General features: G+C 50.5%; 1 long non-coding RNA gene across 4 annotated transcripts in view; it reads left to right on the forward strand.

Annotated features, from left to right (window-relative positions):
* Positions 1-4728: 4728 nt before the first annotated feature.
* The window catches only part of Gm33262, an 86678-nt gene continuing 73902 nt past the window's right edge, over positions 4729-17504 (forward strand). For all 4 annotated transcript variants that reach the window (XR_003953965.1, XR_003953967.1, XR_003953966.1 and 1 more), the window contains exon 1: positions 4729-5775. This is a non-coding gene — a long non-coding RNA (predicted gene, 33262). The remainder of the gene's footprint in view (positions 5776-17504) is intronic.

A 17504-nucleotide genomic window follows, 5' to 3' on the forward strand; every position in this document is an offset into this window, starting at 1 on the left:
CCTGAGGACATCCGAGCTGGGAAAGAAGATTGTCTTTGCTGGAGTCGTCTGCAAGCTGTACCAGGGCCTTTTCTGAGTTTCCATCTGGGCTGGGGTGGGCTTTGCAGCTTTTGAATTGACCATGCTCCTAATAAAGGAGCCCGCTCTCTGGTTCTCCAGGTTGGATTGGACAGAGTGGTTTCTTTGCATGGTCGCTTTCTTCCCTGTCTGGGGTGATTAAAAAGTGTCTCCCCAGTGAAAGGTCTCAGATGACAGTTCAAGAAGGACATGGGGACAGATGGTTGGGGAGGGTTAAGATGTTTATTAGAAGAGTTATTAATGCCATGATCCGACATAGACAGACTGGTAGACAGATAGACATAGACAGACAGACAGCAGCATGGTGGGGCTCCGAGGAGAGTTGAGGCCCCAGGACAGCAGGCTCGGAACTGGAGACTGGCAGAAGTGGGGTATGCTCTTGCGATTTTCTGGGGCAGTGGCTCACAGCATAAGCATCAGCTAGCATCAGTGACGTCTGTCGGACCTGGGCCATGCTGGATAAGAAAGTAGGGACACAGAGCAGCACCGAGGCCTCCCGTGGCCGTGGGCATCTGAGGCAGGTGCTGAACACAGGATGAGGTGCCCACCCCAATCCTAACCCTGGGGCATCCAGGACGTGCTCACAGGTCTCCTCAGGCCCAACAAATGCCACAGACCAGGGCCCGCTCCCATCTGCTCCTCAACCTGACTTCCCACCTCAGAGTGATGGCAGTATTCACACCACACAGCCTTAGAGTGGCCCAGTCCCCACCTCCCCACCCCTTGCCAGCCTCTGAGTCCTGGAGACTGTTTGTTTCTTCCTCTTGTGATAGCGCCACTCCATCCACCTGAGGAGAAGCACTGTGCTACTCCATCCACCCGAGGAGAAGCACTGTGCTACTCCATCCACCTGAGGAGAAGCACTGTGCTACTCCATCCACCTGAGGAGAAGCACTGTGCCACTCCATCCACCCAAGGAGAGCACCAAGCTTGCAGAGTGAGCAGCTGTGGTTTGGGGAGAAGCTGAGCTGGGTGGGAGTGGAGTTGGGGAGGGAAGGGCAGGCACTGGGCCAGATGACCCCAGAGGGCCTGCACAGTTCAGCAGCCATGAGACCCAGTAGTCAGCTTCGACAGTGGCTTTATCCCAGGGGCGTGTGAGCAGCAGCCTGCGGGTGTGGGCTCAGGTGAAGTTCCTAGGAACAGAGGTGACCCAGTCCTGTGTGCTGGTTGGGTAGGGAACAGGAACCAGGTGGGAAGGATCAGGCTCTGCAGGCCATTCCTTTTTAAAAAAGGATTTATTTTATGTATATGGGTACACTGTAGCTGTACAGATGGTTGTGAGCCATCATGTGGTTGCTGGGAATTGAACCCTGGACCTCTGCTTACTCAGGCCCTGCTCGCTTGGGCCCTGCTTGTTCCGGCCCAAAGATTTATTTATTATTATATGTAAGTACACTGTCCTTATCTTCAGACACACTAGAAGAGGGCATCAGATCTCATTACAGATGGTTGTGAGCCACCATGTGGTTGCTGTGATTTGAACTCAGGACCTTTGGAAGAACAGTCAGTGCTCTTAACCACTGAGCCATCTCTCCAGCCCTCTGCAGGCCATTCTTACCTAAGTCTAGGGTGGGGGACCTCTGTGTGACCCCCCAGCTCTTTCTCTATTGCCAAATCTGGGCTACTGAGGGCTTCTCCTCAGCCCAAGATGACATCCTGAGGACCAGTGAAGAGCTAGTGTGTGTGTGTGTGTGTGTGTGTGTGTGTGTGTGTGTGTGTGTGTGCGCGCGCGCGCGCGCGCATGTGCATGTGTTTATACATGAGAGTACATGTGTGTGAGAATGTGAATGTTTGTGACTGAGTGGGAATGAATGTGAGAGTGAATGTGTAAAATTGTGTGACAGTGAGCACATGTGTGTGTGCATGTATGTACATGTGTGTGAATGTGTGTGACTGGGAATGGATGTGAAAGTGAGTGTGTAAGTATTGTGAGAGTGTGTGCACCTGTGTGTGTACATGTGTGTACACACATGTATGTGTGTGTGAGAATGTGATGTGTGTGACTGAGTGGGAATGAGTGTGAGTGTGTGTGTACCCCTGCCTAGTGGAGGGGTCAGCAGTGTCCCATCTCCAGACAGCATTCAGCACAGCCCCTGGGAAAGCTGTTAGCATCTTTAAAGAGGTGAGCGACCAGTGCCCTTTATTTCATCGGGACTGCCTAGTGTCATGGCTTTGGTTCTGCCTGCGTCCCACGACGGCCCCTGCAGCCCGTGGCTCCCCGCTCATCCTCTTCTGTGCACGGACAACTTGTCCAAGGCCCTGGGCACCTGAAGCTGTGACTTTGCTTGTGGCTGTTCCAGCCCAGCCCAGGAAGGGCACAGAGTGGCACATGCAGGCCTCCTGCCAGGCTCAGCTCTGTTCAGTATGGACAGCCACCTGTCCTGTCTGCCCTCTGGGCTTTAGCTGTAACTGTCACCTGTCCACCCAAATAGTGACCACATTTTGCAAATGGACAGCTGAGGCTGGAGGGGGCAGGAGCTTGTCCTGGGTCATCTATTGGGTACATTGTGGGGAGTGTTTGTCTCAGTTCAACTCAGAATCTCAGGCAGTACAGTGGGCAAACCAGCTGTGTCCCTCTCACCAGCCACCTAGGTGTGTGTCTGCAGAGGTCCTCTCTGTCCCCACACCTTTCCCTGGGCATAGCCTGAGGCTCCTCCCACCTCACTGTGCAGTTCAAGTTTGGTTCTACCGTCGTTATTCAGTTGAGTCCGGGGCTCTGTCTGTGGCTTCTGGGCAGTTGTGGCTGGGGTCTCCATCTCAGTTAATGCGTGGTTAAGATTCTTCCGGACACTCTGACACTGCCCCTCAGATCCAGTCTGCCCTCCCACTCTCTCCCTCTCTCTGTCTCTCTCTCTGTCTCTCTGTCTCTCTCTCTCTCTCTCTCTCTCTCTCTCTCTCTCTCTCTCTCTCTCTCTCTCTCTCTCTCTCTCTGTGTGTGTGTGTGTGTGGTCTTTGCTATGTAGCTGAGGCTGACCTCAAGCTTAAAGATGGCCCTGAACTTCAGATCCTTTTGCCTCCATCTCCTAGCTAGCTCATACATTTCTGTGTGGACTTTAACAGAAACCCATGGATCCAGGCAGCGGTGGCACACACCTTTGATCCCAGCACTTGGGAGGCAGAGCCAGAGCCAGGTGGATCTCTGTGAGATCGAGGCCAGCCTGGTTTATGCAGCGAGTTCCAGGAGAGCCAGGACTACACAGAGAAACCCTGTCTTAAAAAACCAAACACCAAACCAAACCAATAAACAAAAACCCCAGAAACCTCTGGGGTCACATGAGATGCTTTGTGTGTTTTCCATTCTAAACGCCCTCAGCCAAACACCAGGCAGTCCATGCCGAACTAATTCTACTGAGGACAGGAGAGAGGGCACAGCCACACAGGGCATCTTAATGAGCTTTCACAGTGCCACACCTCTGTCCCTCATGTGGACTGAGCTGCAGAATGTTCCAGCATCCCTGAGCCCCAGGCACTGGCAAAGCCTTCCCTAGGTATCTCTCTGAGAGCCGGGCACGTGGCCCTCAGTCACTATTAACAGTTGGGGTGTGAGATGTCCTCACGGCCTCATGTGTCTCAACACTGATGTTAGGGAGGGCTGTGGACCTTTCAGTCAAGTGGGCTGGCTGGTGGGTGTAGCTATAGCCGAAGGGATGAGACTTCAAGGTTTCAGGCCCATTCTGCTTCTGGGAGGCTCTCTGTTTCCTGGTCCCAGCATGCTCCCACTGCCAGGATCTCTGCTTTGCATTCTGGGTAATGATAGACGGTAGCCTCGGAGACTCAGAACCACAAGTCTCTTCTGTCTCAGCAATGAGAGAAGAAATGAACAGTAGTGGCAAGAGGACAGCTGCCGTGTGTTATTTCACACCCACATGCTCCATCAGTCCCCAGCAACCCTGGAAGAGGGACTCAATTGCCCTTGTATTATAGACAAGGAAATTGAGACAGTCCAGACTCAGTTTCCCTAAATGTTTTCTGCTGGCCAGTGGTGGGAATAGGATTTGAGCCCAGGGTTTTATGACCCCTGCATCCTTAGCATATCCTCTAGTCTGGGAAAGTGCTGAGCGATTGGTTCATCTGGGTGCCAGCTCTGCTCCAAAGGCAGGGTCTTTTGGTGTCTGGTGGGATCTAGTGCATGCAGGAAACGTTGAAACGCAGGATGGTTGAACGATTAAACAGAAAGCTTGAGTGAGGCTTACATCATCTACTTGGATTCTGGCTTCAAAGGAAGAAGGCTGAAGAAAGAGCAAAAAAGTCAACCACTTGAGTTCCCTGCCTGCCTGCCTGCCTGTACCTCTGCATAGCTTGAGACTCAGCCTTTCTCTCGTCAACACTTCCTTGTCTTTTACTGTGGTAGGGGGACAGGGGAGGAGACGTTGTCTTTTACTGTGGTAGGGAGACAAGCTAGGAGACGAACATAGTACAGGTGGGGAGGGCATCTCTAAGCTCCCCTTGGGGAGATGTACGAGATGGATCCAGGACTCTGCCGGCCTCTGGGTTCGTGTTTTATGGTCTTAGTTGTTCCTCGGTGATTTATCATGCTATCTGCAAACTCATTTTTTCCCTCCTTGGCCCGCAGAAGAGCCTCTGTATTCCCAAACACATTTGCACCCTTAAAACTAACACATTCAGGCTTGTTGCCGCTGGTGTCTGTGAGCGGGCCCAGGCTCAGCTATTTTTGGGCTTGTTTCCAGGAAAATAATTTACTTTTCGTTGTGCGGTCTGTCAAGCTCAGTGGAGTGATTTTTCCCTTCTTCTTCTTCTTCTTTTTTTTTTTTTTTTTCCATGAGGCTGGACAAATAAATCCAGAACAAGCTGAGGATTTAAAAGCCTTGCCTGCAGAGATGGCCCGCGGCTGGGCTTATCTGGTCCATTAAAATAAAGAGAAGATCCCAGATCTGCATCCAGCTTGGTCGGCTATGATCCCCGGCAGTCAGGCGATGATAATCATGGCTCTGCTGACATCACCTTATGGGCTGCGGCTGCCCCTCAGGTGGTACACGGGAGACCTGGCCTAGGGGCACTGTAATCCTGGTAGTCTGCAAGTGAAGGCTTGGGGATCAGAAGTTCAAGGTTGTAGTTGGCTACACAGTAAGTTCGAGGCCAGCCCGGGCTATATGAGACCTTGTTGCAATCAATCGATTGATTTTTAAAAAGAAGAGACTAGCCTTTGAGGGCTTAATTAAAGTTCCCTTCCTGACATCAGAGACTCACACAGTCTGCAGCTGGATGGAGCTGGATTGAACTCAGAGATGCTCTACAAACTCTGCTCCGTATCCTCACCTGAGAAGCAAGAAGAACAAGTGGCCTCCTATGAGTCTCAATGTGAGGACAGTGGACACAGAGAGACTTATCTATGCGCCCAGTGCCTGGAATGCAGATACTGTGACTACTGCTTCAGCAGCCACTTTGGGCTGTGAGGCAGGCCTGAGTCTGGCAATGGAAAGAAGCAGAAAGCTCCAGGGCCTTGGAGGCGCTTCTCTGGGCTTCCTTGAGGGGAGACACACTTACACTTGCAGCCAGCCCAGGAGGTGCAGGATCCCAGCCCGTGATACTTGCTGAGTCATTGATTGGTTCCATGTGTGTGTCTTCTAAAACCAGAAGTCACTGTAGCAAATCGCCTGGAAGAAACGACCCGAAGGAGAAGGATTTATTTCTTGCTCAGGGTTCAGAGGCTGCAGTCCTCTGTGGAGCATCCAGGTGGTAAGTGCAAAGGCCCTGAGGCCCAACTGCGTCTGAAGAACAAAGAAACAGCTTGGCTGCTCGCCAGAAGGTGGCTGGCGTGAGGGGCCCTTGTGGAGGCTGTCAGGCCAATCAATGTTCGTTAAGGATGTGTTGGTCCCAGAGGGCTGGGGTAGAGGACCACGCTTCTGGTTTTGTGGTGAGCATGGCTGTGGGTTGAGTATGCAGAAACACAGGAAGTGAGGGGCTCTCCTTGGGGAGCAACAGGGGTAGGTGACTGATGTCAGGACAGACTTTCTCCAGTCTGGAGTCCCTCTCTTGGCTTTCTGCCCCTCCCACCAGAGGACACAGTTTCTTTCCATCAGGAGTGTCTCCTGTGTTGGTCCGAGTATGGACAAGGGTCTCCCCCACCAATCACATAGCTGCTGAAGCAGGGGCATCACTGTGAGCTCCCTGGTGAATTTAGCCTGAGGGGTAGATAATAAGGCTGAATTGCTCAGACAGCTTGGAGCCGCCAAGATAGGACTTGATCATCTCTGTTGCCTGCCCCTCCCCACGTGGCCACTTTGATCCTGGCTTCTGGTGATCTGAGGCTGCTATGCAGTGGGGCCACCACGCCTACCCTGTACCAACTGGGTCCCTGCCACTCAATCCCCATAACCACGGTTTCTATAAATAGGATGCTGATGGCACAGACCAGTAACTTCCCTTACTTGGGAAGCTGACACAGGAGGATAGTAAGTTCAAGGCCAGTGTGGGGAACTTCTTTAAAGTCTGTCTCAAAGTGAAAAGTGAAAAGAGGGCTGGGGGTGTAGCTCAGTGGTAGAGCATTTACTTAGCATGAGTGAGGTCCTGGGTTCGATCCTTAGTGTAGCAAAAAACTCAAAATAAAAGCAAGTCCCCCCCCCCCCCCAACCTGGAGTCCACAAATGAGCTCTGAGCAGTGAAATAATTTTGCCAAGACCACAGCACTTCTGTGAGCGTTGGTAGGTACGGAATGCTCTCTCTTCATTAGCCAGCCATGAGCGTCTGCTTGTAAGTAGAAGCTTCTAGAAACAGAACCAGAGAGGGGGCCGTTCTCCTTTCTTCTGCAGTTTGGTGGAGACAAGGATAACGCTCATGGTCATTGCTCATTCACACCTCAAACCAGCCTGCTCTCTGCTTTCCCTGCCATAGAAAACTTCCTGAGCATAAGTACACTCAGGCTTCTCTAAAGAAAGGAATTGTTCCAAAACACAATATCTGCAGCATGTGCATGGCCTATAGAGTCCATGCATGGGCCCTGTGATAGCCCATTGCACTCCTGTATGCCCTGTGATAGCCCACTGCACTCTTGCATGCCCTGTGATAGCCCACTGCACTCCTGCATGCCCTCTGATACTCATTGCACTCCTGCATTCCCTGTGATAGCCCACTGCACTTCTGCATGCTCCATGATAGCCCACTGTACTCCTGCATGCCCCGTGATAGCCCACTGTACTCCTGCATGCCCTGTGATAGCCCACTGCACTCCTGCATGCCCTGTGATACTCACTGCACTTCTGCATGTCCCATGATAGCCCATTGTACTCCTGCATTCCCTGTGATAGCCCATGCACTCCTGCATGCCCTTTGATAGCCCACTGCACTCCTGCATTCCCTGTGATAGCCCACTGCACTCCTGCATGCCCTGTGATAGTCCACTGTACTCCTGCATGCCCTGTGATACCCACTGCACTCTTGCATGCCCTGTGATAGCCCACAGCACTCCTGCATGCTCCATGATAGCCCACTGTACTCCTGCATACCCCGTGATAGCCTGTATGCCCTGTGATACCCACTGCACTCTTGCATGCCAAGTGATAGCCCACAGCACTCCTGGATGCATGATAGCCCACTGCACTCTTGCATGCCATGTGATAGCCCACAGAACTCCTGGATGCCCTGTGATACCCACTGCACTCTTGCATGCCCTGTGATAGCCCACAACACTCCTGCATGCCCTGGTACTTGAAGTCATGCATGCATAGCCTTGTTTAGCAACACCTGCTGCATTTTGTACTGGCTTTTAGTGGCTGAGGGCAACCATGGGGCTGGGGCAGGAGGATGCTGCTGGGTGAGCGCCCTGTTCTCGGCATCCCTGAGATTCCCCGGGGTTCTCAGATTCTCAGAGCAGCACTCGCCTTCCGTGGGTTTGCAGGCGGGGAAAGACACGGGTGGCTTATTTACCTTTTTTCTACATTTCCCCCAATTTTCCCAATCTGTTTCCATAGCAACCCTAATAGGGATTGAGTTGCTAGAAAAGTATTCGTCTCTATAGAAACAATTTGTTCTATAAGAGAAAAAATTTACTTGGTTTTACATGAAATACGACGTTAGGATTTGGGTCTGTTTTTGATTTTTTTTTTGTCAGAGTATTTCTCAAGTCGCCTACAGATGGATGGCTGTGGCATCTTCAGACTCAAACTCCATCCTGATGTTCCACAGGTGCTAGATGCAGGGCTTAGCCCTTTGGCATCATTACCAAGAATGTACAGCTTTACATTAAAACAAAGTGTGGGCCGTTCACATGCTTGGGTATGAGGGGCAAGACGAGGTGACCTTGATTTCTGGGCTTAATTAGAAATAGACACTTGCTGTTTTCTTGACTTTAAGAACTCTGAGGGGTTTCCAAGGGAATGAGTTTGGTAGTTCTATGTCACAAACAACAAGAGCCCAACTCAAAACTGCCCCAAGCCAGCAATAACGAGGACATTATGGCTCAACGTCACAGTGTTGGTGGCTTCAGGAATGGCTGGATCCAGGAGCAGCTCTGATGATCTGGTCTTTCCTTCAGTGACAGACTGATTGATGCTCCTCTTGGGCAGGCTCTCTGGAGGCTCTGGGTTGTATAGCTGTGTTCCTAGCTGCTGCTTCAGGTCAGACTCTAGTGGTGTGGGAACCTGAGTGATAGTTAGCGTCAGCCATCAACTTGACAGAATATAGACAGTCTGGAGATGGGTCTGTCGGTATGCCAGCATGGAGGAGGGATGCCTTGATCTTTTTGTCAATGTGGGGAGACTCTTGCTCGCACTGTGGGTCACACCATCTCACAAGTTGGTCATGGCCTGAAGGAACAGGAGATGGTGAGCAGAGCACCAGTGTTCCTCTCTCTGCTTCTGATGGTGATATAATGTGGCCATTGGCTTCAAGCTCCTGTTGCCTCACCTCCCTTTTCTGCCATGAAGGACTGTAGGCTGTAAACTGTGAGCCAGAATAAACCTGTTCTTCCTTAAGTTGTGCTCGCCAGGTCTCCAGGCAACAGAAAAGCCATCAAGACAGCGTGCTGGTCATTTCAGGAAGAAGTCACAGAACGACAGGAGCAAATTAAGGAAGGGAGAGCTTATTTTGGGTCACAGTTTCAGGGGACCACAGCCCTCATGATGGAAAGGGCGTGGCAGCCTGGAGGCCTGCAGCATGTGGCAGAGATATCTTAGTTCTTGGCGGATGGGAGCACAGAGAGCCTGGGCACATCAGAGTCTGTTCTCAGAGACCTACTTCTACACAGCATCCCAAAGGGTCCTTCTGCTCCTGAAGCAAAGCCTCCTCCTGGGGACCCAGCGTTGAACTGCACTGATGTTGGGTCACATGTCCATCCACAAGGCCTGGGAGGGATGAGGGAGCTAAGTGGCCAGCGCCAGCTGCTTCCCTTTGCCTCAGAGGTGAGGTCAGCACTTGCCAGTCCCAGAAGACAGTGGTGAGAAGGAGGAGAGCCCTTAAGAGAAACCTACACAGAGGGAGGTGATGTGGTCCAGGCACTGGTTCACATCAGAAACAAGAGGGTGGGTCCCCGGGGGTGGGGTATGGCTCAGGCAGAAAAGCACTTGCTGTACAGGCATGAGCAAGAGTCCCAGAACCCACATTTAAACAAACCAGGAGTGGTAGCTCACACTTGTGATCCTGGCTCTAGTGGCAGACACAGAGATTTCTGGGGCTTGATGGCCAGTAAGCCTAGCTCCAGGCCAGTGAGAGCCTGTCTCAAAGAGGAAAAAAAAAAAGGACAAACCAGGGTGGACAGTGCCTGAGTCTGTCTGTCTCTCTCTCTCTCTCTCTCTCTCTCTCTCTCTCTCTCACACACACACACCACACACCACATACACACATGCACATACCACATACACATCATACACACCACACATATACCACACACATGCACACACACACATATGCATGCACATATCATACATACATACACACTATACACACATACCATGCACACATACACACAGACACACACATAGACACACACACACACACACCATGCACACCCCACACATACACCACACACACTGCACACCCCACACATACATCACATGTACATGCACAACCACACACACACACACACACACACACAGAAAGGAGGGCTATCTCTGTCTGCATCTCAGTTCTCAGGGTTTGCTCTCCCAATCTCCTTTTTTGCTAATTAACCTCCCACCGCTGCCTCCCTGACACCCTTCAAAGAGGACTTTTTTTTTCTTCATCTGAAGGGAGTGGGGGGGGGGAGCAGAATTCATTTGCATGTCACCTAAAGTACTCTCTCTGTGTCTTATCGTCTTTTCAGAGTGCAGCTGTGTAATTACAGTCACCTTCGGCCTCACGGTTTGTCTTATGAAAAAGTTATAAATGGGGACAAAAAAAAATCACTGGGAGACACAGCCGAGGTCTTTGAAATTGTCCTTTCATCCTGAAGTTCAGAGAGTTCTAGCAAATCACTTCAGCAGAGGAGGCAAATAAACTGTGGCAGATATATATGTGTGTGTGTGTGTATATATATATATATATATATGTATTATATATGTATATGTTTTATATATATGTATGTATTTTTGGGAGAAATTCTCCAAGATGATGGAAGGTGTAAATGGTTGCAGGAGGGGAGTTGGTGTGTGGCCAGTAATTTAAATTAACAGGATTTCCAGGGCTTATTAAGATCTTGAAATAGGATTGTTAAAATTCAGCATTTTGGTTTGAATTCAGCTTTTGCTACAGGGGCTTCTGGGTTTAAAACCGCCTCGCTTCCCTTGCCATTAGCTCGCAGAGATATTTTAAAAGTCCTGTCCTTAGGCATCTTCTTTCCTTGTTAATAAGCTAAGTTAACGATTTTTGCAGAAATTGCTTCCACCAGCTCTTGTCCTTCAGGATGGGCCGGGGGTGGGGTGGGGCGGTGCTTGCTGGGAAATGCCAGCAGGGACTGTGTGCTCCTCAGTGGGTCCGTGCTCCTCAGGAGCCCTTCAACGTACAAAAGGTGGTGTCCCCCAACAGGTGAGGGGTGTTGGGCTGGTCACAGCAAGTGTATTTGCACATGTGTGCACACAAAGGGTTGGAGGACCTTGAGCTCTGTCGTTCTGTGTGTCTTTTAGTCGTGGCCTATGATGTTTGACAAATGAAGGTGATATTTGGCTGAAGGCCAAAGCTGACTCTTCCACAGCAGTGACCAGGGCTGCGGTGTGGAGTCTCCTGTGCTCGGACAGGAGTCCTAACAGCTGGCCATCATCATGCCTGTGATGGGTGAGGCCTGGGACTTGATTCTCTTTCTCTCTCTGTCTGTCTGTCTGTCTGTCTGTCTGTCTGTCTGTCTGAGACCCTGTCTCCACTGCATTGCTAACTGACAATGCTTTGGCTTCTTACCCTCCTGCCTCCACCCCCTGAGCTCTGCGATTACAGGCGTGCACTGCTCTGCTGGGAATGGAACCCAGGGCTTCAGGTGAGCAGGGCAAGCATTCTACCAACCGAGCCACATCCCCAGCTCCAAGTCCCAAAGTCAACCCACACTGCAGGTCTCCCTCCACCTGCGCTTTCAGTGGACTCTACAGGCAGCGTCTTCATTTGCCTCTGCTGGGGAGTGGTTTTCTGGGCAGGGGTCTGCAGGTCCACCCTATTGGACTTCTGTGCAGTCCTGGAAAGGATACCCCACGAAAAGGGCATAACCCACACAACATCTATCTGGACCCCCTGCTCGCTCCAATGGTGCCCTAACCTTGCAAAGGAAAAGACTGCGAGGAGGCAACACCAGGAAGCACAGGTCAGGCAAACTCAGCATTGAGAGCAGTAAGGCAGCCTCTGGCTTCGAATGCTCCCGTCTGTCACACCCCTGGAATCATCTGCCCAGAGGGACTGAGGGAGGGGTGTCAGTGGTGTCTAGGTCGACAGAGCCCCAAAGGCAATTATGTTTCTTTTAGCATAATCTTGTACCTGAGTTTTCAGATAGGGAGGGGCCAAGCTAAGGGGTGGGGGTGTAGCTCACTTGATAGAGCACTTGCTTGCCTAGTTTGTATGAACCTCCAGGTTCCGTCTTCAGCACTGCATAAACCAGGTGTGGGGTGAACGCCTGTGATCCCGGCGCTGGGAGAGGTGGAGTCAGGAGGATCGGAAGTTCAAGGCCATTCTTGGCTGCATAGTGGGTTTGAGGCCAGCCTGGGCTATGTGAAATCCTATCTCAGTGAAACCATGCTGAAGCCTTTCATCTTGTCTTGCTGTCAGGTGGAGAGTCAGAGGAGGAAGGGAGCGAGTGGCTTTATGCTCTGGAGACGTGCAGAGCGGTTAGTCTGTAGCAGGCAGCTACTGCTGTGCAACAAATAGCCCCAAACCTAGCAATAGCTTCAAACAATAACCTTTCCCACCATTTCCGGGCAACATCAAACCCACAGTGTTATGATGTAAAATCTCATATATACACAATATTCTTCAGGATTTAGAAAAATCAGCACTATAGGAAGTTTTTAAAAATGAGAACTAGACTAACACAGGATTTTTCATATTTGGCGGGTTAGCTGGGTGATCATGCCTATTTCAGCTGCTCCTGGCTTTGGCTGGCTGCAGGCCCTTGGGGGGACTTGGGGCCCAGTGAAGCTGCAGTGGGGTGGAACTGACTTCCTTTCTTCATATTCCTCAGCGGCTCAGAGGACTTAGTGTCCCGGTCACTCGGGGGAAGGGGAGACTCCCGGCCTTCCACGCTGTCTTTGCCACACCAGCTTACACAGTGCTGATATCAGTGTCCCATCTCTCTGGTGAGACTTGACATAACGGGCTAACAGGCTCCTATAGAGCAGAGGTTTGCTTGGCTGGAGATTATGGGTAGAGGCTCCTGTCTGTGCTTGGGAAGTCCATTGCTTGGGTCTCTGATGCAGGGGCAGGGAGCCTAGGGTGAGCCACCTGCTTCTCTCAAGGCCAGTGCTGCAGTCTGTTGTCACCTCTGTGGTCATTACCTAAGAGGGACAACTTGAGGACGGGAAGGCTGCTCTGGGCTGGTGTGTGTGGTGGAAGAGAACTGTTCATTTCATGATGAACAGAAAGCAGCAAGAAACGGGGGTAGAGTGAGGGGCCAGGGTAGGATCCAGCCTTTATCTGGACCCCGGGATCCACTTCCTTCAACTAGGCCCTCCTCCTACCTTCTACCTCCTGTCAATCATGCTATCATTTTCTGAACCATCAAGGGTTGGCAATGGGGCTCCCTGTTGGAGTTGGAGGATCAGAGGTGGTAATAGAGCTCCCTGTCGGGGCTGGGACCAGGGTGAAAGTCATTGGCCACATAGTTCATGATTCAAACAAAACAAAACAAAAGGAAACAAACAAACAAACAAACAAACAAACAAACAGAAAATGTGATTCCAAGACAGAGTTTCTCTGTGTTAATAGCCCTGGCTGTCCTGGGCTTGCTGTGTCGATCAGGATCGCCTGGAACTCAGAGAGATCTACCTGCCTCTGCCTCCAGAGTACTGGGATCAAAGGCGTGCACCACCACACCTGGTCAGAAAACATCTTTAAAAGAGTGACTCTGTGGGACGGGCAAAGCCTGTGAAGGCAGTATGGATGCATTTTATGTGTACGGAAACACCACATTGACACACGTATGGTTAGCGTATGGTAATAAAATAATAAAAACAATTTAGTTCACACTTAATGTACATATTTATGGAGTAAAGTATAGTATTTCAGTAATGTAAAGAATTTGTTAGGATCAAGTCAGGATGAGTAAGCCTCACCTTAGTATAAATCATATTTCCTGTTGAGTTTAAAATCCTGTTCTGTTTTTCTACCTAGTTGGAAACATAAAGAATTGCTAAACGTGGTGACCCACTGAGCTGGGAGGCAGCTCTCCTACCTACACGTGTGTGCATTGGTATCGCTCGGTCACACAGAATTCGTTTTCTCCTGAGGCATAGCGTAGCCCAGGCTCTCCTTGAACCTATAATCCTCCTGCCTCAGTTTCCCAAACTCTGGGATAGCAGGTGTGTGTCATTCATGTCCTGCCATTTTCAGCCTCAGAAAAAGCTCCACACTGTCCTGTCATCGCTCCGGATTCCAAGTTCCAGTTTGTCAACTGAGAACAGGAAGGGCTCTTCAGCCATTCATGCCCACCCCAATTCATTCATGAGACTTTTTTTTTTTTTTAACTTTTCTCTGCGCTCAGCTCTCGGCTGTCAGAAGTGCCTTTGAAGTTTCCCTTGCTTGCAGATCCACGCCCACTCACTCTCTACCTCCGGATCATCTCCACATGGAAACTGAGAAAAGCCGTCGCCTACACCCTAGGGCTCTTGGCTCCGTGGAGTCTCACTCTGTGGAATGAGTGGGGAGCTACTGTCCCCAGAGTCCACGGGGGCAGTGACTTCACATTGCCATGGAGATGCTGACTGTCTTGAAATACATACCACCCGCCACCCACTCTTGAGGCTACGGCTTTCCGAGTTAAAAGGGCCTGGCTAGGACTCAGAGGTCTGTGGTCCACCAGGCCCTTGGGCTCCTCATCCCTTGAAAGCTGTTTTAATTGTCTCTGACATAACAGTTTCACAGATTCAGTTTTTGTCTAACTTTGATGGATGGAAAAGCTCACTGTAAACCCCCAAGTGCCAAGCAGATGGCAGACTTTCTTCTTGGTGTGTGCAGAAGACGACCCAAATGCAGAGAGTGGTGCTGTGGGGAATCAGGAAGAGCCCAGGCACTAAGAACTACACAGCTTCCTGGAATAAACCCTTGCATTAAGGCCAACATCTACCCTGGCTGCCTCTGTGATTTAAGAACCTGCCAAAAGCCAATGTGGTGGCTCACAGCTGTACTCTTGGTTGGTACTCCTGGAGCTGAGGCAGGAAAGTTGCCACAGGTTTGAAGCTAGCCTGGGCTACATCTTGAGTTCCATTCTAACCTGGGCTAAAGTATAAGCCTTTGTCTGAACCCTTCCCTCAACCAATCAGTAACTTGCTCAATCATCACCAGCTACTCTCTCTCTCACTCGGACCCAGCTCCTGCCCACCCACTGGGCTTCCTGGGTTCACAGCAGCTCTGCCTCTGGCTGTCTCTGGGATCCCATGTCAGCAGCTAGCCTGCCATGTCTACTCCTAAGCACTTCGCATAAAGCTGGTGCTTGGTAAATGGTAGCTATTGCTCCGTGTATAGCGTGTGTCAAATGCCTTGGCAGTAGCAGGTCTTGCACAGACATCCTCACAATGGCACATGGCCCCAGCCCTGCCACCAGGCCCCATGAGCAAGCTCTTTCAGGCTCCTGCAGCTCATTCCTTCACCCACCTCAACCATTTAGCATTCTCCCTGTGTCCTGCTTCCACCAAACAAAACCACACCCCTCAGCAAGGCCCCAGGGGAGCACATTCTTAATACAGCCATTTTACAGATGGGAGGCTCAAAGTGTGCTTGGAGTCCCAAAGCCACATGGAAGGAGAGGGAGGACTTGACTCTGGAGCCATGTTTTAGAAACAAAACAAAGGAGTTACAGAGACGAAGTTGGGAGCAGAGACTGAAGGAATGACCATCCAGAGACTGCCCCACCTGGGGATCCATCCCATAAACAGCCACCAAACCCAGACACTATTGCAGATGCCAACAAGAGCTTGCTGACAGGAGCCTGATATAGCTGTCTCCTGAGAGGCTCTGCCAGTGCCTGACAAATACACAAGTGTATGCTCACAGTCATCCATTAGATGGAGCACAGGGTCCCCAATGAAGGAGCTAGAGAAAGTACCCGAGGAGCTGAAGGGGTTTGCAGCCCCCTAGGAGGAACAACAATATGAACTAACCAGTAAACCCAGAGCTCCCTGGGACTAAACCACCAATCAAAGAAAACACATGGAGGGACTCGTGGCTCTAGTTGCATATGTAGCAGAGGATGGCCTAGTTGGTCATCAATGGGAGGAGAGGCCCTTGGTCCTGTGAAGGCTTTATGCCCCATTATAGGGGACTGCCAGGGCCAGGAAGCAGGGTTGAGGAGCAGGAGGAGGGGGGAGAAGATAGGGGATTTTCGGAGGGAAAACTAGGAAAGGAGATAACATTTGAAATGTAAATAAAGAAAATATCTAATAAATTAAAAAAGAAAGCATCAATATTCATAAGGGAAAAAAAGAAACAACAAAACAAAACAGAAAACAATCTTTTTGTTTTGTTTCGGTTTTGGTTTTTTGAGACAGGGTTTCTCTGTATAGCCCCGGCTGTCCTGGAACTCACTTTGTAGACCAGGCTGGCCTCGAATTTAGAAATCTGCCTGCCTCTGCCTCCCAAGTGCTGGGATTAAAGGCATGTGCCACCACTGCCCAGCGAGAGTAGTTTCTTGATTTTATCTATTTTTTTTTTTTTGTGCTAGTAATCTAACTAAAATTTACTGTACATACATCCAATTTTGGTAATTTTTGAGACAGTTCACTATGTAGTCCTGGGTGTCCTGGATCTCTCTCTTGTAGACCAGGCTGGCTTTGAATTCATAGTGATCCACCTGCCTCTGCAACAAAGGTATGTCCCAGCAAGCCCAGCCATCCTGAAGCCTTTTAAATTGTTTGAAATGGAGCCGAGGTAGAAGCAACGGTTTTATTGCTGGGCTACACCACAGCCCCACACCTATAATATATATAATACAACATTATTTTATATTACTTTACGTGTGCGTGTACATGCTGTGGCAAGCCAGACCATTCTCTGCTTCCACCACGTTGGTCCTGGGGTTTGAACTCAGGTCATGAGGCTTGGTGGCAAGTACCTTTGTCCACTGAACCATCTTGTGGCCCCACATTGGTATGACCCCAGTGCTCTCTGGTTTACTGACTTTTCAACTGTCACCACGTTCTGAGTTTCTAACATTTCCGTCAGTCTCCAAAGAAAACCCAGACACTTTCTCGTCCTCCCAGACAGTCTCCCCTCACCCCCTTCTCCTGTCCTCATATGACACGAACAGACCACAGCTGTTGTGCTGTGCAAACATCATCCACGCCCACAGGAAGTCCAGTGAGAGTCCAGGAACCACTCACCCTGCACATCAAACCTTGTGACAGGGCCACCCTCACTTAACGTTATCACTTGCCTTCATTCTTGCCCCTTCTTGGATTGGGGCAAAGCAACAGAGTCACCTTTGTGTGTCTGTGTGCAGGTTTGTCCATGGAAGTATGGGTGTCCAGGGAGCCCAGAAAGGGGGTTTCAGATCTCCTGCTGCTGGAGTTCTAGGCAACTCGAAACTGAACTTAGGTCCCCTGCTAAGGCAGTAGGTGTTCTAGCCCTCAGCCCTGGTGTTGCTGTCTGACCAGGGGCATCTTCCACAGTGGTTCATCCTCTGCCTCGGTTCCTCTCTTCCTCTAGCAGCTGTGTGTCGTAGTTGAGAGCCTGGGATGAAGGAGCTGTGATTGGAACTGCCAATCAAAACAAGAGCCCTCCCCCCACACGTCTGTCCGAAGCAGCTGTTTGGCACTTACAAATCAGGTTCCAATTCATCCCTGGGGTCAGTGAGTGAGTGAGTGACAGGG

This window comes from Mus musculus, chromosome 2 (genome assembly GCF_000001635.26).
Source record: "Mus musculus strain C57BL/6J chromosome 2, GRCm38.p6 C57BL/6J".
Taxonomy (NCBI): Eukaryota; Metazoa; Chordata; class Mammalia; order Rodentia; family Muridae; genus Mus; species Mus musculus.